At 41.1% G+C, this 25,806-nt stretch overlaps 2 long non-coding RNA genes across 2 annotated transcripts; both read right to left on the bottom strand.

Moving 5' to 3' along the window:
- Positions 1-345: 345 nt before the first annotated feature.
- On the bottom strand, positions 346-2,333 carry LOC140698357 (uncharacterized). Its single transcript, XR_012076106.1, has 2 exons — positions 1,704-2,333; positions 346-617 (listed from the first exon to the last, which is right to left on the bottom strand). It is a non-coding gene; the product is annotated as an uncharacterized lncRNA (long non-coding RNA).
- A 19,509-nt stretch (positions 2,334-21,842) lies between these two features.
- LOC140698356 (uncharacterized) lies at positions 21,843-23,698 on the bottom strand. The gene is made up of 2 exons (XR_012076105.1): positions 23,511-23,698; positions 21,843-22,925 (listed from the first exon to the last, which is right to left on the bottom strand). It is a non-coding gene; the product is annotated as an uncharacterized lncRNA (long non-coding RNA).
- Between the last annotated feature and the right edge of the window lie 2,108 nt (positions 23,699-25,806).

Raw genomic sequence — 25,806 nt, 5'->3', positions numbered from 1 at the left:
TTTGCAAATTCCCGGTAGCATACGAGACTACAAGGCATTGGGAACGGGCAGAATAATGTAGGAACTAAGTATAAGGCAAGGAGTAATGGACGATGATAATGGAGAATCTGGTATTTGCTTGTATACAGCCTTAGAAGCATTTTCTTGAGATCTTCCTTTAGTTTGTAATCCATAAATTAATTCAGGGTTTCATGGAGGGTATGGTAATAAAGATGGTTGTGGTATGGGAAGAAAAGGTGGTTAGAAAGCTGCGTACTTGTAAGGACCAGGGAGGTGGCAAATTCAGTAGTAATTCAGATAAATGGACTAAAGCAATGATGGAGAGTACAGGAAGTGATTCAGGAATTATTATTTTATAAAAGTTTTTATTTATTTACTTTTTTTCCTTAAATGGAGGCGCTGAGGATTGAACCAAGGACCTTGTGCACTCCAAGCACGTGCTCTACCACTAAGCTATACCTCCGAGCCCCGGGAATTATTTCTGAGACAGCATTACTAGGAATTGGTGGCCAGTGTGATGATGACATATAGGTTATGTTTTGGCTTCATCCTATATCAGCCTACAATCCAGGTAATTCTCACATCTCCATTCTTGATTTATTGTGTAACAGTGATTGCTGGATGAGAAACAGAATAAGGAAAAAGTCAGTCTGGAAGGATTCCCATTTTATTTTTAAATTTATGTTTATTTAAAAAAAGTTTTGGGGGGAAGTAATTAGGTTTATTTATATATTTTTAGAGGAGGTACTGGGGATTGAACCCAGGACCTCATGCATGCTAAGCATGTGCTCTGCCACTTGAGCTGTACCCTTCTCCCTACTTTATTTTTAATGGAGGTAATGGGGATTGAACCCAGGACCTTGGGCATGCTAAGCATGCACTCTACCACTGAGCTCTACTCTCCCACTCTCCCCTCAAGGATTCCTATTAGAGTTGCTAGTTTGAGGAGGCAGTATGTCTTGATGTTCTGTTAATAAACTCTTAGAATTTAGTGGGTACTTGGAGAAGATTCCAACTCCAAGCCCAAACCACAAATATAATCAAAACTGTCAGTTGCACTTAATCCATTGGAAATTCTAAAGCGAATATGTTTATTAAATTTTGCCGTATGAGGATGATGTTATAAATACTGTTCTGTACGTCAGTAATATTTCATCCTATCAATTAGTCATTTAAAAAATACTGGTAATTCTATAATTGGCTTTTTAATGGCTATAGACTCACCTTGAAGGGATGAATTAATTTACTGAACTATTCACCTGCTGATTGTACATTCAGATTATTACTAGTTTAAAAATTTTTTTACCAAAACTTTTTTAAAAAGTTAAAAAAAAACTTTCTGTGGTTAATATAAAAAGAATTTTTAACAAAGATTCTTAGCATTGGAATTTCTAGATCAACGAGAATGAAAAATTTTATTGTATAGATAATTCCAAATTACTCTCTAAAAAGGATGTACAGATTATCTCCTTAACTACCCCTCCACCTGCATAACATAATGGCTAATATTTCTTAAGTGTGTTTATTTGGGAATGATGCCCCACAATGTAATAGCATACCTCATCATTTAATGGCTCTCAAATGCCCTTCGTTTTTTAAGGAAATGTTTGTATATATTTGAAGCCTCACCCCTCTCGCTTCCCTAGGCTCCTGAGGGCAGCGATATTCCGTCAGCCCGCCCCTTCAACAGGTCCTTGACCAACCTCATCCAGACCGGCCTTCCTCATTCCTATCCCCGCTCGACGTCATTCCCAACTTTCACCAGGGCTCGAAGTCGTGTTTCGCCCACGGTTTGACCGCCGCCTCTCTAACACTTCTCGGCTCTTAAAAACGTCCGAAGGCTCCTTATAGCATTATTAGCTGTTGGTCTCAGCGCCGTACGGGACTGCACTTCCGGAAAGATGGCCGCCCCCATGGCACTCCTCCGGTGTGACTCATGGGCGCCGCCATCTCTCCATTTTGTACGAAAGGATCCAGCCCTCGCCGCCACAACCTTAGATAGGCTTCAGATTGTGAAGAGTTATTCAGTACAGTGCTTCCGACCGACAACGGGGAGGGAAAGGCAGGGAAGTGTCCCAAAGTGGCTTCAATTCTCTGAGCTCTGAGCCACAGCCTCCATGGTGACCACTTCCGGCCCATCGCCGGGGTGGGCGTGGCCACGTTGCGTCATAGAGCTGGGCTAGAGGCCAGAACTCCAACACCCCCAAAACGCGCTGAGGTCCGGCCAGGTCAGAAGCGTCCCTAGCGACAGCCAGAGAGGGGACTAGGGCGCGAGAGTACGACTGGGGATCATTCTGGAAGTGAGTTCAGTCTTTGGTAGCTGCCAGGAGCCTTGAGAACCTCAGCATCAGGTGGGTCCGCATCTTCACGTGGGTCCGTGGGTCCGGACTGAGGGGCCTGTGAGGCCAGTTAAAGGCCTTCTGGGGCTTTCTTTAGGTCCAGTCGCTGGGTGCTCTTGGCTATAGTAATAGGCCCTCGGCAGTCGGTGTTTTTAAGTGTCTGAAGAGATAAATAACCGAAGGTCATGTTGGTGAGGGTTTGTGTTGGGAAGGGTGTGTATCCGCGTGGGTGTTTTGAAACCCAGCCCCCCTAAAACCAAGTTCCCCTGCCGTGTTCATGATTAACCTCTATATTCAAAACTTACTCTTTTTCATATCCTACTCCTGTTAGCCGCAGAATTGAGGAGCATCAAAGAAAAGCGGATATTGAAACTGACCGGGTCCCGGGTAAGGAAGCCCGGCTGTGTCCCCTGTTTCTTGTTTATAGAAAAAGGCTTTGGTCTCCTAGGTCTTCCCTGTATTCCAAAGAGCAGACTAGTTAGGGAAGTGAGGGAGTGCAGAAACACAGGAAAAGCTGTTAGCAGACAATAGTTCACGGAATCCTAGTTCGCGGGATTACACAACTGACGCATATCTTTGAGTTGTTATAAGATGCCAGTTGTGGACAGGATGCTTACAACTTGCTGACCAAAGCAGGTAGACCTCAGACTGGCTGCAGCCAGAAGGTTGATGATTAAGACTTCTGAAACACCTCCCTGTTACTTCACCACCAACCAGTTGGAAGAAAGCCATGCCCCTTGTAGCCCTCACCACAAATGTTGCCTTAAAAGACCCTTCCCTGCATTCATGTCGCATTCATGTCCTCCTCCCCATGAATAGTCCTTAGTTTTACAGTTACAGCTTTATAGCCCTTAATAGTCCTATAAATAGTTTTATATCCTTTCTTTTGTCCAGATCTCTAGTCCAGGTGCTGAGAGTAACGTGATGCTAGTTGGAGACCGAGGGAGAATGAATTTACCCAGAGGTCAAAGAAGAGTTGCTGTAGGGGTCTGTGGCTTTGGGGGTTTAGAAAAGCTACTGGAAAATAAGAGAAGTTTGTGGCTAGAAGGAAATCCATGGTAACTCCACTGAATTAACGACCTTATAATGTGAGTCTTTCTGACTCCTTGTCTCTCTCTGATTTGCTGCTTTGGAGTGAGTGTTGGGACATACTCCTTTTCCATTTCTCTGTGGAAGAAGGGTGCTTGTGTGTGTGTATGTATGTAGTGAGTGTTCTGAGAGCTGTTTCAGAAGTCCAACGAATGGACTATGTCTATATGTTACCTTCTGATGTGAATTTAGGGGTAGTAAACTTTTTAGGAAATTCTACACGGAGCTAAACTTTAGAGATTGTTTGGTTAAGAAAGCACAGTAGTTAAGGTTATGAGCTTTGGAGAGAAAAAGACCTGGGTTTTAATTCCAGCACTGCCTCTTAGAAAGTATGCAATTCTGGACAAGGGACTATCTCTAGGTTTTAAGCCTTGACTCTCTTCATGTATATGTGGATCTAGTGATTTGATACTTCTAGACTGGCGGTGAGGGTGAAATTTTTAAACTGCTTATGATTTGCCTAGCACGTTAATCTTTAATGTTGCATTGCCTTTGAAGTCTAGATGATTTGGTTTCCTAAACAAAAGAAAACTTTTAAGCATTGGGATTTTATGTTAGAGGGCAAGTGGACACCTGTATTAGTTTTCTGTTGGTTCTGTGATAAGTTTACATAAAAATTAGTGGCTTAAACAGCACAGGTCTATTACCTTACAGTTCTATAGGTTAGAATTTCAACAAGAATCTTATGGGCTAAAATCAAGATCTCAGTAGGAGTGTGTCTTTCCTGGAGGCTCTAGGGGGAGAATCTGTTTGTCTTTTCCACCTTCTAAAGGCTGCCCACGCTACTTGGCTCCTGGTTCCCTTTACCTTCATGTCCAAAGCCAACAATGGTGTGTGGAGTTCTTGTTAAATCATCTCTCTCTGGTCTCTTCTGCTTTCTTCCATGTATAAGGACCCTTGTGATTGTGTTGGGCCCACCAAAACAATCCAGGAAATCTGTTTTTAGGTCATCTTATTAGCAACCTCAGTTCCCCTTTGCTATGTGATATAACATAGTCACAGGTTCTGCAGATTAGAATGTGGATATCTTCGTGGGAACTATGGTTCTGCACCTATAGCAACACTGACAAGGTGTGCGGCCCAAGGGAATGTACCACTAACAGTAAATTTGCTTTTAAGTCCTTAGAATCAAGTGAAGTAAGGAGAAGGAAGTTCCAGGACCAGCAGAGCATCACTTGTGGGGATATCATTAACTTGAGATGTGAGATCTACGAACAGAATTTGAATGACAGTCTAGAAGTGTATAGAAACCAAGAGATCCCTGTTCCTGGCCATCTTCTAAGAGCGGAAGAAAATGACCAAGGTCCAGGTGAGTTTTAATGTTTATTTATTCCCCCCCCACTTTTTTTCCTTCTTGTTGTATTTGTAGAGGCTTTTAAAAATGGATTTGATTCACTGGTAAAATTACATATTGATAAGAGCCTGAATCTGAAGAAAAATAAACATCAACTTTAATGTCAATGTCAAGGCAAACCTGGAATGGTGGAACTGCAGGTCAGAGAATCTGCTCAGAACTTTTCCTGACTCCTTTTTTTCCGTTTCTAGAGTTGGAATTGGGTCTGTTTGATATTTTCCATGTTACTCCATATGTTCATTCTTTCCTCTACCTTTGTAAACATATGAATGTATAATATGTGTTTCAACATCCTTGTCTACTGATTCTACTATATATGTCATTTTTGGTTTTGTTTCCATTGATGATCCTTTGTCTTTGTATGAGTCATATTTTCTCTTTGCACATCTGGTAATTTGGATGGGCTGCTAGGCACTGTAAATTTTTTATTGTTGGGTGATGGATTTTTATTCCTTTAAATATTTTTGAGTTTTATTCTGGGATACAATATAACTTACTATACTTATGCTTTTCAGTGGGAGGGAGGCTGTGGGTACTACTGACATCTTGAGCTTCACAGTGATTCCTGTTATGGGAGTGTCATTTGCTTTACAAGATATATAGCACCCTCGGTCCCCAACCATTAAATACCATAGGGCCCTAGTCAGTTTGATAATGTGAAACATCCTCAGAAACTTTCATACCCCCTTTGATACATTACCTAAAGTTGGAACAAGACAAAGATGTCCACCAACACCACATTATTTGGAAATACTAGTCAAGAAAAGAGGTAAAAGAGAAATAAATTTGGAAAAGAGGATTTAAAACTTTCCTTACTAACAGATAATTTGGCTGCATAAATGGAAAAAGCTGAGAATCACCACAAGCTTATTAGAAACAATAGGAGAAATCCATATATCATATTAAGATATACTAATAAGTGTAACATCCTTGGTTGGAAGTTGCTTCACTCAGCACTTTGAAAGTACTATCCATTCTTTTTTGGGGGAGAGGTAGTTAGGTTTCTTTATGTATTTGTTTTTAACGTTTTTTATTGATTTATAATCATTTTACAATGTTGTGTCAAATTCCAGTGAAGAGCACAATTTTTCAGTTATACATGAGCATATATATATTCATTGTCACGTTTTTTACTCTGTGAGCTACCATAACATTTTGTGTATATTTCCCTGTGCTATACAGTATAATCTTGTTTATCTATTCTACAGTTTTGAAATCCCAGTCTATCCCTTCCCACCCCCCGCCCCCTTGGCAACCAGAAGTTTGTATTCTATGTCTATGAGTCTATTTCTGTTTTGTATTTATGCTTTGTTTGTTTGTTGTTGTTTTTTTTTAGATTCCACATATGAGCAATCTCATATGGTATTTTTCTTTCTCTTTCTGGCTTACTTCACTTAGAATGACATTCTCCAGGAGCATCCATGTTGCTGCAAATGGCGTTACGTTGTTGGTTTTTATGGCTGAATAGTATTCCATTGTATATATATATACACTACTTCTTCTTTATCCAGTCATCTGTTGATGGACATTTAGGCTGTTTTCATGTCTTGGCTATTGTAAATAGTGCTGCTATGAACATGGGGTGCAGGTGTCATTTTGAAGTAAGGTTCCTTCTGGATATATGCCCAGGAGCGGGGTTCCTGGCTCATATGGCCCACACAAAAACTACTAGAGCTGATCGAAGAATTCAGCAAGGTAGCAGGTTACAAGATTAATGTCCAAAAATCAGTTGCATTTCTTTACACTAACAATGAATCAACAGAAAAAGAAAGTAAAGAAACAATCCCCTTTAAAATAGCACCCAAAGTAATAAAATACCTAGAAATAAATCTAACCAAGGAGGTGAAAGTTATACACAGAAAACTGTAAACCATTGATGAAGGAAATTAAAGACGACTTTAAAAAATGGAAAGGTATCCCATGCTTCTGGATTGGAAGAATCAATATTAACAAAATGATCACACTGCCCAAGGCAATCTACAGATTTAATGCAATCCCTTCTTCATGTATTTTTAATTGATTTTTTATTTTATTTTATTTTTCAGTGGAGGTACTGGGGATTGAACCCAGGACCTTGTGCATGCTAAGCACACACTCTGCCACTGAGCTATACCCTCCCCCTACTATTCCATTCTTTTTCTGACTCTATCATTGCTTAGTGGCGTTAAATCGTATTTGTTATTCTTTTGTTAGGTATATGTGTTCCCCTCCTGGAGAGTTTGGAATTTTCCCTTTGAGTTTGGTGTTTTGCAGTTTTACTTCTGTGTGTCTAGGAATGGATCTCTTTTCCCTGATCTTACTTGGAATTGTTGGGTTCCCTCACCCCGAGGTTTGGGGTCATTGACCAGTTCTAAAATATTCTCCACCCTTACATCTTTGGTTATTACCTTCCCTCAAATTTCCTGTTCTTCCCTCAAACTCAGAATCGGTGTAAATTCAACATTCTCACTCGTCCCTTCATCTCTCTCAGCCTCGCTGTTGTGTTTTCCATTGTTGTCTTTCATACTTCAGATCTGCTGTCTAGTTCACCAGTTCCCTCTTGGTTGTATCTAATTTGTAGTCAGGAGATAGGTTAAATTTCTCGTTTCAGTGATTGTATTTCTTGTTTCGAGAATTCGTCTGTTTCAAGTTAGCCCATTCATCTTTACTACTCTCTATTTTGCCTTTCTACATATTAAACAGAGTTTATACCCAGGGTCTTACATTCCCAGCATCTTCAGGGTTTTCATGTTTAATTCTAGAACTTACTGTTTCTATTTAACTCATGCACAGTGAAGGCTCCTTGAAGGCAAGAACACGAGTGTTCATTTTGATGCCATCCACATGTAGTTCAGGGCGTGCACGTACACACACAGACGGCAGATCTTATCAAGGTTAACAAGAGGCTCTAATGACCACATTCCAGAAAACCTTCTGAATTAGTGAGTGAATGGATGGCTGAAATAAAGCAGCAGGATGTCTGTAGAAGAATTCCCATTCTTCCCCAGTATATGATGTAAACTGCATATATAGATACAGTCTATAGCATAGAAATGATTAGAGTAGATTTCTGTACATCTCTTCCAAATCATTAAATAATCACAGATTATGGGAGGGAGGGTGTAGCTCAGTGGTAGTGTGCGTGCTTAGCATGCACAAGGTCCTGGGTTCAATCCCCAGTACCTCCAGTAAAATAAATAGATAAACAAACCCAGTTACCTACCCCCTAAAAAACAAACCAGAAAAAAACTACTGAAAAAAGAATTATTAAAGAAACTAAGAATCACTTACATTAAAGAAGAATTTGTTACTACAGGGATCACTATTATTTGAAGATGTGGCCGTGGACTTCACGTGGGAGGAGTGGCAGCTCCTGGCTCCCGACCAGAAGGCCCTGTACCGAGACGTGATGCTGGAGAACTACAGCCACCTGGTGTCCGTGGGTGAGGACCGCCCCCCTGTGCCGCGTCAGCAGTCTTCCTCAGTCGTGGAATGCTTTGGAGGGTATCTGAAGTGTTGAATAATGTAACAGAAAGTCAGACCTTTTTGGTGAAGGGCCAGATAGTAAACATTGCAGGCCATGTGGGCTACCTTCTGTCTCTGTAATGCTTTTTTTTTTTTGATATTTCTCTATATCTTTATTCATTCTTCATAATTTTAATTTTAATGTTTGGTGCTATTTAACTGCATTGCTTTAATATAACTTGTACAATTTTAAGCTGAATTTTCTAGGTTTTTCTCTGCAAATATAATGGTCTAATAATAATAAATATTTGTGTCTGTACATTTATTGTGTTGAACTTTCTCTTTAGGTTAAAGAGACGTGGTAGCTTCTGAGTCTAAAAGTTAAGTGTGGCTTTGAAAGAGGAAGTGAATTTGTTACTAATACATCTAGGGAATTGTACTGATTGGATATTAGAAGACTTGATGTTAACTCTAAATCATAATAGTGTTATCTTGTAATAATATTATTAATTTTTTTGTTTATTTAAAAAATCTTATAACTTTTTAAATGAAGTGTAGTTAATTTACAGTGTATTAGTTTCAGACGTATAGCAAAGTGATGCAGTTACACACACACACAGATATATATATTCTTTTCCAGATCCTTTTCCATTATAGGCTATTACAAGATACTGAGTATAGTTCCCTGTGCTATACAGTAGGTCCCTGTTGTTTATCTGTTTTATACATGGTAGTGTGTATCTGTTAACCCCAAACTCCTAACATATCCCTCCCCTCCTTTTTTTAAATAACACTTTTAAAATGTAAAAATGTAATGTCTTAGTTACAGCCACAGACCATAGTTTGCTGACTCCTACAGAAGACTTGGATTTTATAAGTGGTAGTCTCAGTTTCCTCTTGGGCCTCAGACAGAGGGGTATGTTTTCCCTACTCCTAGGGGAAAGCTCTTCTCCAAGGTGCTGTTGCACAATCTGTAAAAGGTATCATTTCACGATGTTTAGATCGCATGTCCAAAGGTGTTTTCATAAATATCCTGTTATTTTTCATGAACAGGGTTGCAAAGTTCCAAACCAACTGAAATCTTCAAACTGAAGCAAGGAGACCAGCCATGGTTAGAAGAGGAAAACACCCCTGGTCAGAACTCACCAGGTGAGTGAATGAGAAACATCCAGGTAGAAAAGAGTGGAAGTAAATTCATAGATTTATGAAGGCCTCACATATTTTAAATAGCGTTGAGGTGGCTCATCTTCTTGCTTCTAAACTTTTGACAATATCTAAACAGAGCCTCTGAGTATCACCCTCCTGTGTTACCATGCATTGCTTACACATTTAGAGGAAAGTACTTCTGTGTTAGCACCTCTGGACATGATACTGATTAAATCATCTCAGATCTTGATTTGATTTGCTTAGATTTTTTTCTTTCTGAGGATTCTCACGTTTCCCCTTCCTCACTGACTGCCATGGTACTACTGCTTGTTCCTTCCTCTTCCCTTGCTTTGGAAATATCACTCTTCCATGCCCCTCTGCAAAGAGAGAACTTCAGATTCACCATTGTCCTCTGACTAGTGAACCTCAGGTAGTATTGATTTCCCTTGCTAACATTCAACCCATCCTTGGATGCTGTGTTCCCATGGCAACTCTGTCTTTGAATGTGCATCTGTCTATCTCCTCATTCTGGATGGGCAAATAGGAGATAAAGCAAATGTAACAAAATGTTAACTCTAGAATCAAAGAGGTGGGTATGTGACTGTTCACTGAATAAGCCCTTCAGTTTGCATGTTTGAAAATTCTTATAATGGTAAGCGAAGAACTGTAAGTATTGTAATTTTCATAATAAATTACACCTCCCATATACACTGAAGTAAAGGAGTTCACTCTGATGAAAAAACAAAACCAGAAACTTCACTGTCGTAGGTTCCGCCTGAAGTCAAACCGCAACCTCACGCCTGCTTTGCTGACTCCACATTGATTTGCTGGAGCACGTATTTCTCTTGATTCCTCTTAGTTGCTGCTCTCAGTTTAATTTCCCTGGTCTAAAAGGTTCTGGTTATAACCCTGCTACCAACTATGTAATGTTTAAATCCCTCTGCGATCAAGGCTCACATAGAATTTTCTCTCCATTCCCTAAATTCCAAGTCAGCTTTACGTACATATGATTGTTTCATTGATTCATTCCCTCAACAAGTATTTTTAGTGCCTCATATGTGCTGCTGTATAGTGTGCTTTATCTCAGGTGGTTACAGCAGAGAATGGAAGAGATGACGTTCTTATTCTGATAGAGCGTGCGTTCTAACTGGGGGAGGTACACAATAAATACGGTAACTTTTCTGATGGTAATTGGAACCGTGAAGAACAACACGGGGGCAATGAGTGTCAAGCAGTGGGAAGGGTGATGTTTTATACACGAGGGACAGGGAATGCCTCTCTGCTCTGCTAAGGTGGTGAGTGGGGTGAGGCATGAGCCCCGGGTGGGTCTGGGGAAAGCGTCCCAGCAGTGGCCGCCCTGAGGCCTGTGTACCCGGCACGTTTGAGGACCTTGGGTCCAGCAGAGTGACCCAGAGTGGAAGTGATAGGACCTGAGGTGAGACAGGGGCCCACTCCAGGCAGGGTGTTGCAGGCCATTTTAAGGGCTTAGGATTTTTTTTCCCACAGTGATGGAGTTATTGAATGGTTTGGGGCAGAAGAGTGACATGGTGTGGCTTATGTTTTTAAAAGATTGTTTAACCTTAGACTGAAGGATAAATGTGAGTGGACATTTGTTTTTGTCATTGTTGTGTTTAATGGAGGTACCGGGGATTGAACCCAGGACCCTGTGCATGCTGAGCATGGGTTCTACCACTGGGCTATGTCCACCTGCTAAGAAGGGCCCTTTAGGAAGATTAACGTGGTGGCAGCATGCTGAGTTAATAAGAGACTAGATTGAGAAGCAGGATGGCCACCAAAAGACATTTTGCCTTCTGACCTGCCTCTGTCAGAATTTGCTTCAAGTTCATACCTCTAGCTGCTCATTTCCCTTGTTGTGAGCCACTGTCTGTCCCTTCCTCGTTCTCTGTGCATTTCCACTCATAAAGCCCTAAAAGTTGGAATGCATAAAGACTTGAGTGTGGGCCATCATTTTTCTGTTTTTTATTTTAACTCTTTGTAAGAGACCTTATCTAGTCTTTTCTGTTTAGGTAATATTTCGATACAGACACACCTCATTTTCTGTGCTTTGCAGAGAGTGTGTGTTTTTTTGTTTTTGTTTTTTTACAAATTGAAGGTTTGTGGCAACCCTGCGTCAAGCAAGTCTATCAGCACCATTTGCTAATTTCGTGTCTCTGTGTTGTCACATTTTGGTAGTTCTTGCAATATTTCTAACTTTTCCTGATATTATTATATTTGTTATGTTGATTTGTAATGCGTGATCTTTGATGTTACTTCAGCACCTCGCTGAAGGCTCAGATGATGGTTAGCATTTTTTAGTGAGAAAGTATTTTTAATTAAGGCATGTACACTGTTTTAGAAATAATGCTATTGCACACTTAATAGGCCATGGTATGGTGTAAATATAAATCTTATGTGCACTAGGAAACAAAAAAATTTGCATGACTAGCCATATTGTGATGTTTGGTTTATTGTGGTGGTCTGGACCCGAACCTGGGATATCTTTGAGTTAAGCCTGTGCAGGTAACCCCCAAGTTTGTCCCCTAGCCAAAATTGTCTCCAGATTCCTGTCTTCAATTGAGTTCTTCATGTCTGCACTTAGATATCCAATAGCCGTCTCAAAATGTTGATGTCAAAATACACACTCAAATTTTCCACACTCAGTGTTTGTCTCCCTAACAGTCATGTGAAAAGATGCTCAATATCACTAATGGTCAGAGAAATGCAAATCAAAACTACAATGAGGTATCACCTTACACCAGTCAGAATGGCCAGCGTTCAAAACTCCACAAACAGTAAATGCTGGAGAGGGTGTGGAAAAAAGGGAACTCTCCTATACTGTTGGTAGGAATGTTAACTGGTGCAGCCACAATGAGGGACAGTACGGAGGTTCCTTAAAAAGCTAAACATAGAGTTACCTTATGATCCAGCCATTGCACTCCTAGACATGTATCCAGAGAAAACTTTAACTTGAAAAATTCCTCACCCCAGTGTTCATAGTAGCACTGTCTTACACTAGCCAAGACCTGGAAGCAACCTAAGTGTCCATTGACAGATGAATGGGTAAAGAAACTGTCCATTTTATATACATATAAAATGGAATACTACTCAGCCATAAGAAAGAATGAAATAATGCCATTTGCAGCAACATGGATGGATTTGGAGATCCTCATATAAAGTGAAGTAAGCCAGAAAGAGAAAAGAAAAATACTGTATGATATCACTTATATGTGGAATCTAAGAAAATGACATAAATGGACAGAAACAGAATCAAGACATAGCAAAAGAACTTGTGATTACTGGGGAGAAGGGGTGGCAGAGGGGTAAATTGGAAGTTTGGGATTTGCAGATAGTAGCTACTATGTATAAAATAGATAAACAAGAAGGTCCTACTGTATAGCATGGGAAACTACTCAATACCTTGTAATAGTCCATCATGAAAAAGAATATGAAAAGGAATATAGGTATGTGTAACTGAATCACTATGCTGTACATCAGAAATTAACACAACACGGTGAAGTGCCTGTACTTCAGTTAAAAAAGAGATGATACAAACGAACTTATTTACAAAGCTGAAAGAGACTCACAGACATAGAAAACAAACTATGGTTACCAAGGGGGAGAGGGATAAATTATGAGTTTGGGATTAACATACACATTGCTATATATAAAATAAATAAACAACAAGGACCTACTCTACAGTGCAGGCAACTATAGTCAGTATTTAGTAATGGACCTATAATGGTAAAGAATCTGAGAAAATATATATTTTATATCTATCTATCTATCTATCTATCTATCTATCTATCTATCTATCTATCTATCTCATCACTTTGCTGAACACCTGAAACTAACGCAACATTTTAAGTCAACTATACTTCAATAAAAAACCAACCACTGCCCACCCCCAGTCTATCTCCCTAATGTTCCTCAACAACATAGCTGGTACTGCTAGTCATTTAAGCCAAACACCAGGAAGAACCCTCGATTCCTCCCTCTTACGTGTAGCCCTCGTTGAATTCAGCATTGACTGTTGTCATTTCCTCCTCCTAGACGTGCCTTAAGTCCATCCACTTCTCCACATCTACACTGTTGTTGCTCCAGACCAAGCCACCATCATCTCTTCCTGGATCACTTCATTAACTGCCTGTTTCCTCCCTTCTCCACTCCCTCCTGTCCCATCACTATCCATGTGACAGGCAGGAATCTTTTGGAAATGTAAATCAGAACATGACACCTGACCTTCCCAAAACTTCCAGAGGCTTGCCACTAGTCTTAGCATCAAATTCAGATTCTCCCTACCAGATCTATGTGATAGGACTTCTGTCTACCTTTTGAATGTCAACTCTTCCCTCTCTATATATAGTTATTCCACTCTTCTATTTCTCTTTTTAAAAAAAGTTTATTGAAGTAGAGCCAGTTACAATGTGTCAGTTCCTGATGTACAGCATATTGTCCCACTTATGCATATATATACATAAAATTGTTTTCGTATTTCCACTATTCTGTTTCTTGATCTAGCCACAAATCTTTTCTGTCTCAGGGCCTTTGCACTGCTCTTCTATCTGAATGAAAACTTATAATTCTTTACATGAGGTTGCTAAATCTTTATTCCTGGTGTCTTGGCTGAACTTTTCTTTCTCACAGGTGATTACCTGTTTAAAATTGACCAGCTCCCATTGTTCCTCACATCTGTGAACCACTTTTCAGGCTGCAGTGTCTTATTCCTCTGCTTCCATTTTGTTCTCTTTTGCCCAGTGAGACGCAGAAAATGTGTTTTTCTTTCATTTGTATTCAAATGCTATTACAGTGCAAGATATATAATAGACATTTGATAAATATTGGTGGAATGAATGGGTATATTCCATCATGCTAGATCAAATGCCTCCCTGACTTACTTTATCTTGTGATAATGAGACACATTTCTGCTTCATCCTCTTTGCCTGTTTTGCAAGGATCTCTTTGGAGAGTGGCAAAAATTTTCCTAATTGGAAATTATCTACCTTTGATTCTGTATCAGCTGATTTTTTTTGGATGTTAATGGCTTTATTTATTTGTGTTTGCCTTCACATTCAAGAGGTAAATTTACACTGAATGATTTCTTTCATATGATAGTAGAATTGTCACAAAGAGCCAGCCCAAAGCATGGCATTTTAGAAGGATTGTATTACATAACCTGATTGTGAGAGAATTAATTTTCTTCCTAGAAGTTGGAGAAGTTGATGATCATATGCAGTGGTACTTGGAAATCCAAAACAAGCTTAAAAATGTGGAAAGAGGCCATGAACATGGTTCATCGGGAAATATTTTTCATCTGCACAGAAATCTTGTTACGTTAAGGCAAAGCCATGATAACATACTGAACTCTAGTTTAGATTTAACTAACCAGAATAAAAACTGTGTTGTGAAGAAATCTGGTAAGATTAATAGATATGAGAAATCATTTCTTCATACTAAGCATGAAAAAAGTAACACTGGGATTAAACGCAGTAAGTATGGAAACAGGACCAGCACGAATCCAGAACTCATGATCCATCAAACGGAAAAAGGAAAGAAACATCATGCATGTGTTGAATGTGGCAAATCCTTCATCAAAAAGTCTCAACTCACCGTACATCAGAGAACTCATACGGGAGAAAAGCCGTATAAATGCCTTAAGTGTGGTAAAGCCTTCTGTCGGAAAGCAGAGCTCAACATACATGTGCAGGTTGAAAGAGGAATTAAACCCCACGGATGCAGTGAGTGTGGGAAAGCTTTCTTCAGGAAGTCTCAGCTCCTCATTCATCAGAAAACCCACACAGGAGAGAAACCCTATGCATGCAGCGAGTGTGGGAAAGGCTTCATCCAGAAGGGCAATTTCCTCATACATCAGCGGACTCACACTGGCGAGAAGCCCTACAGGTGCAGTAACTGTGGGAAGGCCTTCAGTCATAAGCCGTGTCTCGTCGCACACCAGGTGTTTCACACCGGAAATCCTCCCTATGTGTGTGGTGAATGTGGAAAAGCCTACTTTCAGAAGTCAAGTCTCATTAGACATCAGAGAGGCCACACAGAAGAGAAACTCTATAAATGTGGTGACTGTGGGAAAGGTTACTCCACGAAGGCAATCCTCAGTAGACATCAGAGAATCCATACGGGAGAGAAACCGCATGGATGCAGCAACTGTGGGAAAGCCTTCTTCCACAAGTCCTCCCTCACGAAACATAAGAAAACTCATGTGAAAGAGAAAGGCGTAGACTCAGTCAAGGTGGAAAGTGATTCCTGTGGGAATCAGAGCCCACGTACCACAGAATCCACACAGGAGAAAAACTCTGTTAAAACAGTGACAGTGGATGTGCCTTCCATGGCAGTCCCGACGTCAGTAAACATCAGTGCGTTCCTAGCCCAAGGGAACGTGGTCCTGGTGGGACAGCCTGTGGACAGATGTGCACTCTCGGGAGATAACAGGGGATTTGCCCAGGAGAGAAACCTAATGAACGCAGTAAATGTCGTAGTGCCTTCAGTTACCAGTTACATCTTATTTTATGTCCCAGGAAACATGTAGGGAAGATTTGATACATTAAGTGTGGAAAAGCCTTTTGATCAAAGTTTCGGCTCTTTATGTGGTTGAAAACTTTCACAGAGAGGATGCCAATGAATGTAATGGAAAGATAGACTTCATTAAGTATCAGTGGCTCTTAGTAGGTTGAATTGTAGTAAGCTTGGCTTAAAAGTCATCAATAAATTCACATCAGAAAGAGGTTTTAGGAAGGTTGTTGTGTCGGGTCCTTAAGACCACCCTCACTTCTGATTATTCTCTAAAAGCACTCATTAAACTCATAAAAGCTGCTCTACCTATGATTACAGTTGATCATAGTGAAAAGCTACAAATAAAAATTAGCAAATGCAAAAGGAGCATAAGGCAGAATTTAGAAGACACCAGGTCCATACTTTCCGTTGTCCTCTCAGTGGAGTTGTATGGACCGTGCTTAATTCTTCCAGCAATAACATGACAACACTCAGGGGTTATTGGCCACCAGGGAAACTCACCTCTGCTTTAGCGCAGGGTTTTTACTGGGGGTGAGTTATGTCGGCCTGGAGAGATCACGTGACTGATCTTAACCTCTCAAATGTCAGCCCCCTAAAGGTCAGAATGATACAGCATGGCCCAAACCCCAGGTACCCAGACAGTCTGGCCAGGCAGGATAAGAACCTTTAAGGGCTCAGAGGGTCATTTCCAGGTGCCAGTGAAGTTTCCTTCCTTTCTGTGGAATGTGCAGGGTCCAAACACCCCAAACCTGCCAGGTCAGCCCTTCGCTGCGTGGCAGTGCATAGCACAAGGGTTTCCGTAACGTTCCCCATCATGTGTCAGAAATAAATGTAGATATGCTCAGTATGTAGACCCTTTAGCAAAACCTCAGGGATCTTACAAAGGAGATAAGCCCATGACTGCAATAGAAATTTGGACACTTGTCCTAAGTCTACCCTCATTTTTCATCAGATTAACACCCTTAACGTGTATTTTGAGATCAGATCCCTTGAGCTCTTCCTCAGTGCTGTGTGGGACACCCCATAACTCACGAAGGTGGTTTCTGGACCATATCGCATTGTTATGTCTGCATCTTCCAGCACCTTTGCTGAATTCTTTTGAAGGCTAGTTGCTAGGCCAGTCCACCCACAAGGGGGGAGTTGGGACTCTTTGAGGGCCTTGTGAGAGTCAGAATGACAGAATAATGATTTTCAAGAAAAAAAGACATCCTTTGCCGAGAGTTGCCATGATTTCCTGCTTAGAAGGTGCTTGAAGGGAACCTGGTGCGTGGCCTCTCATGCCCAGCCTGGCCTGCAGAGCCAGCCTTTTGCCCTGGCACTAGTATCCCAGTATAATCTAGTTCCCCAGTCTTCTCACTGGAGAGCTGGCCGGGAGTGTCAGCAGGTGGGAGTGTGGCCGTGGAGTCCCGCGGAAGGCAGGTGAGCGTGCTTCACCAGGGCGCCATTGGGTCGGTTCAGGAAATCCAGGCAACCGCTTCACGTGAAGCCGCTCCCAGGCAGGCAGGAGGCTCCCCGCTGCCCTGTCATTTGCCTTTTTGACTCGTGTGATTTAGGTCGGTCGCTTACCCCCTCTGACGCCTGTTTTCATAGGCTCTGTCAGCACGGTGAGCAGGCTTGTTCCAATACAAGAGAGTCACCGGAAGGAACGTGGGGAAGTGTATCCCCCGACTTCCACTGCCCCTCTTCGGGCTTCTGAGGCTGGTGTTTCCCGATCTTGTCGCCGGGAGCCCCACCTCTGCCAAAGGCCCCGCCCATAAAATTGGGGAGGCCTGCCCTCAACACTGACCCGCCTCTGTCACAGGGACATTCCTCCTACCTCATCTTTCTTGGTCCAGCCCTCTCCGCTCGCCCTACAGAGACTGTGCCATTTCCTCTCCCCATCTCCATCCTCTGTCCCGCTAACCCAGCAAGGGCTTCTGTGCGCACGGTGCAGAAAGCGGGCGTTTGCAGCAGAGTAATGGTTATTTGCAGGGCGCCAAGCAGAGGAGTGAGAGACAAGTCTCAGATCCACTTCATCTTGGTCTTTGAGTTAGGGATGTTTTAAGGGGGGGGGGGGAAGAGGCTGGGATTAATCACCGTTTTGTGACGTTTGTTAATCGTGGTTTCAGGAGTCAGGACGTCTCCGGTTTAAGATCTTTCTGGCCGGGTGGTTCATGGCTTGGGGCCTGAAAGCTCATCTTGCCCTGGAGAAACAACCTGAGTCTGTATGTTAGTGATGCTGTTTACAGCAGCAATTCTATTACATTAAGGATGTTATCGACAACAGCTGTCAGTCATCTGACTGGTGTTTAGCTGGCACAGGACTGAGGTCACAGGGGACAAGAAAGGGGATAAAGTTTTGGATAGAGCGATTCATTATAAACTCAGGGTGGGAAGAGATAGACTAGGATTTCAAAATTGTAGAATAGATAAACAAGATTATACTGTATAGCACAGGGAAATACAAGATCTTATGGTAGCTCACAGAGAAAGGAATGTGACAATGAATATATGTATGTTCATGTATAATTGAAAAATTGTGCTCTACACTGGAATTTGACACAACATTGTAAAATGATTATAAATCAATAAAAAATGTTAAAAAATACATGCTTCAAAAAATAAAGTTACCAAATTAAAGAATAAAAAATATATATATAAACTCAGTAAGAGAACTCGGGTTTAGGGGGCCTTGGTTTCAACCCCCACTCCTGTTTTAACTTGCCCCATGTCTTTGAGGGCACAGGCGACAACTGCTCTGGCTACTTTCTGCCTCAGTCTAGGGACTGGAAATGTTGCCTACTGAGCTGGACATATTCCCGAGTTCCAGGTCTTGGACCAGAGTCTTACATGAGTAAAATCTTAGTCCCCTGGTCCATTGTTTTGGTGCAAGAGACCCAATTAGAAGTAGGAGGTGGAGTGACAACCTAAACTTTAGTAACCTTGGGAAAGAGATCTTATGAATCCTGAGGAATTCAATAGAATAAGCCTGAAAATCAGTCAGAACCTGGTACTTCTGGGGAGATTTATTGTAGCCAGGTAGCCAGTTGCCTAACTTTATCTAAGCAGGTTTTAACTTCAGGTGTGATATATATAGATGCAGGTATAGATATGTAGATATATATCAGGAGCTTTTGGCTACTACACATAAAATTTAATCTAAAGCAGTTTTATTGTCTAGTACTATTCTAGCTAGAGAATCCAGTGCCTCACACCTGTCAGGATGGCTGTTATCAAAAGTCTACAAATAACACACGTTGGAGAGGATGTGGAGAAATGGGAATCCTTGTACACTGTTGGTGGGGATGTAAACTGGTGCAGCCACTATAGGAAACTATGGAGAGTCTTCAAAATCTAAAAATAGAACTACCATGTGAGCCAGCACTTCCACTCCTGAGTATATATCTGGAAAAAATGAAAACACTAATTTGAAAAGATACATTCATCCCAATGTTCACAGCAGCACTATTTACAATAGACGAGACATGGATCAACTCAAGTGCCATCAACAGACAAGTGGAGAAAGATGCAGAATATATATACAATGGAATTTTACTCAGCCATAAAATGAATGGAATTCTGCCACTTGCAGCAATGTGAATGGGCCTAGAGGTTATTATGCTTAGTAAATTAAGACAGAGAAAGACAAATACTGTATATTACTTATATGTGGAATCTAAAAAATAAAGTGAATGCAAATGCAAAACAGAAACAGGTTCAGACTCGCAGGAAAACAAACTCGTGTTTACCAAAGAAGAGGGAAGGGGGAGGGATAAATTAGGGATGTGGGACTAAGAGATAAACTGTATAAAATAGATAAGCAACAAGGATATATTGTACACCACAGGGGATTATAGCCATGATTTTGTAATAAATTTTTAAGGAGTATAATCTGTAAAAATACTGAATCACTATGCTGTATACTTGAAACTAACACTGTATAGTAAACCAACTATACTTCAATTTTTAAAATAAAAAATAAGTGAAAAATGGTGCTTTGAGGTTTTAACTTAGATTTCTTTAATTACCAGCACAAATTTAAATGTTTTTTCTGAATGTTTATGTGTTTCAACTTACTGCTTTCTCTTAAAAAAAAAATTACCTTCAATGAGTTGTCTAATGTGCTGAGACTCTCTCTATCTGTAAAGTGCAGATAATATCACATACAGCACGCTGTTGCTGTGCAAGCAACTACAGGCATACCTCATTGTATTTGCAGAAATTATTTTTTTTTTCACAAATGAAGGTTTGTGGCAACCTTGTGTTGAACGAGTCTATTGGCACCATTTTCCCATTAGCATTTGCTCACTTGGTGTCCATCACATTTTGGTAATTCTGGCAATATTTCAAACCCTCCACCAGCAGAAAGATTACAACTTGCTGAAAGCTCAGATGATGGTTATGTTTTTTAAGCAATAACTTTAATTAAAAATAAAAATAGACATGTCTGTATTAACCCAACAATCTTAAACTAACTTTAATACCAGATATTAATTTACTATTGAATATTTCCCAGATCATGTGAACCAGAAATTCATTTGGGTTGATTTGTTTTATATTTCTGAGAATTTATAAAAGTGTTTAACTTCCTTTAAGCCAATTAAATAGAGCCCATTTATAAATTAACTTTGGTAAGACTATCAAAGGGTAAAGACTTATACTTATAATTCACATGTTACATACATACATCCAGACAGAGATTCTCATAGCTTCATTTTAAAACTTAGTTGTGAATCAGGTATTAAAATATAAAACTCACTAGTTTATAACTAACAATTGGAATAAATTAAAATGAAAAGGCCTCTTCCCCCATCCCCAAGTCTCAAGAATTAGAGTTGGTCTAGATAAGGTATGAGTTCCTGAGAGCCCTGGTAGAGCATTTACATCTCCAGGCACAGGGAAAGAAAAGCAAGTTCTAGAAGGACTTTTTCCCGTGGGGTCAGAATTCTAAAGAAAATGTTTTATTAAGTTGGCAAAACCAGTTTTGGATTGTCAAATGAGCCTTGTTGTGGGCATTTTTCTTCAGAGTCTCGAGAATATTGTGGCCAAGCAGTGTTACCAAAAAAATTAAAAAAAAAAACTTTTTCCCTTTAGTCAGAGAACCAGAACTAAAGGTAGTCCAGTTTTGTAGGATGCATCTGAAAGGAGTATATTTAGGAGCCTGAACATCCCCCCCCTGTTCGCCAACTAAAATAGTGCATCTTCTCTAACACAAATATACACTCACATCACACAAGACAAAAGTCAAATCAATTCCAAGAGCAACCTTAGGCTCTTATTAAATCCAATCCGTTCTCCAATACCCAGCAATGGGCCTTGGAGGGCACCAGTATTGCCAAACTGAAACCCAGCTGTGTGCCCGAGGTGCCGAAAGCCAAACTCTAACAGCAGGTGTTTGCAGCAAAGTAATTGTTTATTTGTAGGGTACCAAGCAAGGGAGTGGGAGGCAAGTCACAGATCCACTTCATATTGGTGTCTGAGTTAGGGATGTTTTAAGAGTGAAGAACAAAGAAACTGAGATTAATCATCATTTTGTAACATTTCTTAATTGTAGTTTTAGGAGTCAGACTGTGTTTTTAACGTTCTCTGGTTAGATGGTCTATGGCTCAAGGGTCTGTGAGTTCATCGTGCCCTGGAGAAACAACTTGAGTTTATTTGTTAATAATATCTACAACAGCAATTTTATTACTGTTTACCTTTTTAAGGATGTTACCTTTATTACCTTTAATAACGATGTTGTCCACAACAGCAACCTCAGTCATCTGACTCTGATTAGTGCTCAGTTAGTCCAGGATTTAGGTCAGAGAGGTATTGAAAAAAATAATCAATAAACTATAAGAATAGAAAAGTTTTATTTAAGCCACACCGAGGACTAGCCTGTAAGCCCACTTTCCAGATTACTCTTGAGAAACGGCTCCGGAGAAACAGGATTTTCAGCAGTTTTATACTTGTCAGAACAAAGAACATTAAACCAATCAGGATTACATTTATTCAAGGTTTAAAAAAACAAACAGCACATATCCAGTGAGTCAGCATGGCCTTGGCACCTGGAAAAAGAGTCGTATCATCGAAGGAGGACCAGGACTGGCATCCTTGGTAAGATAGGCATTTAATCTTTATTTTAATATCAACATTCTTTACTTACGGTCAGTGTGTTTTTTTTCTATAAAAATTAAAGCAGGTGTACAGTGTATGTCTGATAGGCCATAAACAGGCTGTTTTGATTAGCATGAAGTTCAAGTTAACACATGTATAAGCCAGAATGACTTCTTTATATCTCAGTATATGAAAATGTCTTTTATCAGGAGACAAGAAAGGGAATAAAGTTGTGGACAGAGAGACTGATCATAAACCCAGTAGGGGAACTCAGTTTTAGGGAGACTGGGTTTCACCCCCTCAGCTCCTCCAAACACTATTTTTTCTCTAAAGGTTTTTCCACCAAAAACATTCCTAAAGTCTGCCCCTTGACCTCTGCTAAGGATAAAAGTGCTCAGTGAACATGACCCACACCCTCTTGTGACAGGAGACGCAGCGGACACGGCCACTTGAATCTTGGTCCCACACGATTGACAGGGAAGAAGATGGCTCTGCATTGTTAGAGTTGGCACGTGTAACGCACTGTTGATGGCAGCTGGGGAGATGGAGGTTTCAGAGCTGAGAGGTCCAGCAGAAGAGGCTTCCTTCTCTGGACCGCACACCTTCAAAAACGGCTGCGCCAGAGGTGCCGCCATATTGCCCCTGGAGGCGCCAACGCCCAGCGTCCGGGTCCCTGGAGCCTCGTCACGTGACCGGGAGCGCCTCAGGGCCCAAGGGTGTCACTGAGCCTGCGCAGTGGGTGCGCGCCCGCTGCGGCGTTGCCAGGCGACCCGCTTTGGAAAGTAGCCTGTGGAAGCCGGCGGTGGTTCCAGCCGCACTGTGAGAAGCCCAGGTAAGCCGGGGACAGAGTTGGATCAGTGATAGGGCCCGTGGGGGTCCGCGGAGAGAGTGTGAGGGTCCAGGGAGAGGGTGTGCTGGACGTAGGCGGTTTGTGTGGTCAGCAGTCGCGAAGTCTGTTGAAACGGGATGAGGGAAGTCTGCGTGAAGTTGCTAACTGGGCGAATCTATACTTAAGTGATGGATGGAGTGTGGGGTCAGCGATGGCGTGAGGGACCTGTGGGTTCCAATCTCAGGGCCTGGGGAGATGTGATGGAGGTGTGTGAGGCTGCTCACTGGGAAGTCAGTGACAGCTGGTAACTGGGGCAGTCTGCGTGGCCTTTGCTAGGACTGGACTGTAGGGTTAGTGACTGGGAAGTCTGGAGGTCAGCTCTGGGAGAGTCTGTGGGTTATTAATAATGTGGAGGTTTGGGGAACCAAGGATGAGATATTAGGGGGCAGTGACTGAGTCGTTGAGGGGATATTAGGAGCTTGGAGGAGTCACTGCTGGGTACTCGAGTCAACGTTTATGACTATCACTGGGGCAGGTCATTGAATGAAGTTCCGTGAACAGAGTTGGCAGCACGATATGCTCAGGACTGGGGAGCCGTGTGTACTGTTGTCTGTGACTGGTGAGCTAGTGGGAGTTGTTGCTTTGGGAGATCTGTAGAGTTACTGATTGGGGAGGGGATCCCTTGGAATCCTTGATTTGTGTTTCCTACCTGTATAACTGGAAGGAGCTTCATATTGAGGCGGTAAGTCCCATAAAAAGACCGGCAGGGCTGCTGCTTTCCTCTCAGTACCGTCCGGTTCCCTGGCCCAGAGGCTCTATCTCACTTTGCCTCTAAAGCGGCTAACTTACACCTAGAATTCTATTGGTTTCCTGAGCTAACTTCTGATTGGTTATTTCCTCCACTCCTGATTGGTTATTACTCTCACTTCTGATTGGTCCACTTCCCTAACTTCTTATTGGTCCATTGGTATTACTTCATTTGCATGGAGTTCACTCCTGATTGGTCTATTTCTACAAAGCTTGTTCCTGGTTGGTCAATTTCTGTTGTATTTTAGTTGCATATGATGTTGCAAAGTGTAAAACTGGCAGCCTATAAAAGGCCTGTATAAACCTTCGGCCGGGATCCAGGACTTGAAGTGTTAACTCCTCTGGGCCCGCTGGCGAGTGCTGCTTGGTCTTTCGCCTGGATCCAGGTTGCTGTCACAACTGAGCTGTAGCACCTTTTCTGCAACAATACTGTGACACTCCCCACCCCAACTCCCAGTTCCTCAATAGCTTACCTGCTGTTCCCATCAATCCACTTTGCAAACCTCTTCTGTTCAGGCTGTCCCTTCTCTTGAGTGTCCCTACAAAAGTTGAGTGAGTGAGAACCAGCCCGGTGAGACAGAATTGATGTAAAATTTCAGATAATTAGTGACAGATTGGCGTCTTTGAAATGTCTTGAGAGCTTTCCTTGAAGTTCTTACATGTTTGGAGGTGATTCAGAACAGTTGATACAGTATGTTGCCCTGTATCTTAAAGGTGTATCTAGTTACAGCTCTACCCCTAGTGAGGTCTTTCTTTTAATTGGCTTTTAATTTTTTATTTTTAAAATATTTGTTTTACATTGTCTTTTTGTGGGGAAGGAGGTAATTAGGTTTATTTTTATTTATTTACTTTTAAAAAATGTAAAATTTATTTATTGTCTTTTTGTGGGGAGAGAGGTAATTAGGTTTATTTACTTTTTTAATGGCGGTACCCTAGATTAAACCCAGGACTTCATGTGTGCTAAGCAGGCAGTCTACACTGAGCTATATCCTCCCCTGGTTGGCTTTTAAAGATTTGTCTCTTCACCTGTCCTGGATATGATTCCTGCCTTATCTATTTTTGTTTTTGTTCTTAAATTTAAGTACTATGATTTTAGAGACCATCAAGAAAAACAATTGTACCATGACATTTGTTGAGAAAATACAAATAAATACGCTAAAGCATGGCAAACTCCTGACCACTCAGTAGCCATTTGAACAGTCATGCAATTTCGGAATACACCCATTGTAACCTGACGTACAGATTTGTCACCTTCCATACATACACACCATTATTAAAAAAAAAGCCAATTCTAGTGTCTGTGTCAGATACATAGCCTCTGATCCACCTGTACTTGAGTAAAGCTAAAATACCTCATTCTAGACAGCTTATCTGAGAGTTATAGGAACAGTAGAATCTCCCTGTTAAACTATCCGTTCCTGGTGTTTTTATTTGCAAGGGACTCTTTCAGAACCTTCCCTCTTTCTTCTACTGATATTAGTCTCCTTATGTTTCCTATCACTAGTGAGGGTCAGTAATCAGTAAAGTTTATTCTCCTAACACTTTTACATATTGACTTATACTGAGTTGTGCAGATGGGTGCAGTGATATCCAATATAGATTATTGGCATCATGTTTTTCTTGTTACTTGTATCTCTTTTTTTAAAACTGAAGTATAGTTGACTTACAATGTTGTGTTGATTTCTGGTGTAGAGCGTAGTGATTCAGTTATGCATACATATATACATAATCTTTTTCATGTTCTTTTCATTACAAGTTACTACAGGCTATTGAATATAGTTCCCTATGCTGTACAGTAGGATCTTGTTGTTTATCTATTCTGTACATGATAGTTTGTATCCACTAATCCCAAATTCCCAATTTATTTGTTCCCCAGCCCCATGTCTCTTTTGAAATCTTCCTCAGATACTTGGACAAATTCCATTTCTTTGCTTTTAACTTAATTGATGGTGCAGCTCAGCTGTATGAAATTAGAGAAGAACTCTCTTGGGTAGAATTTCTCAGGAGCGGAACATCCAATGAGACACATACTTGCTCCCAGTCCCTTACGTGTCAAACCTAAGTACTTCCTGCTTCCTCCGTGTGAGCCAGTGTCTGCCTCCGGGGGTCGTGAAAAAGCAAGAGGCTGTCACAAACACTTCAATAGTCTCTTAAGGTATATTAGCTAGAAACTTATAATCGTCCTTTGTAATTAGCAA

The sequence above is a fragment of the Vicugna pacos genome, chromosome 9 (assembly GCF_048564905.1).
Source record: "Vicugna pacos chromosome 9, VicPac4, whole genome shotgun sequence".
In the NCBI taxonomy this organism is placed as follows: domain Eukaryota; kingdom Metazoa; phylum Chordata; class Mammalia; order Artiodactyla; family Camelidae; genus Vicugna; species Vicugna pacos.
This window is presented reverse-complemented; position numbering and strand designations above follow the sequence as displayed.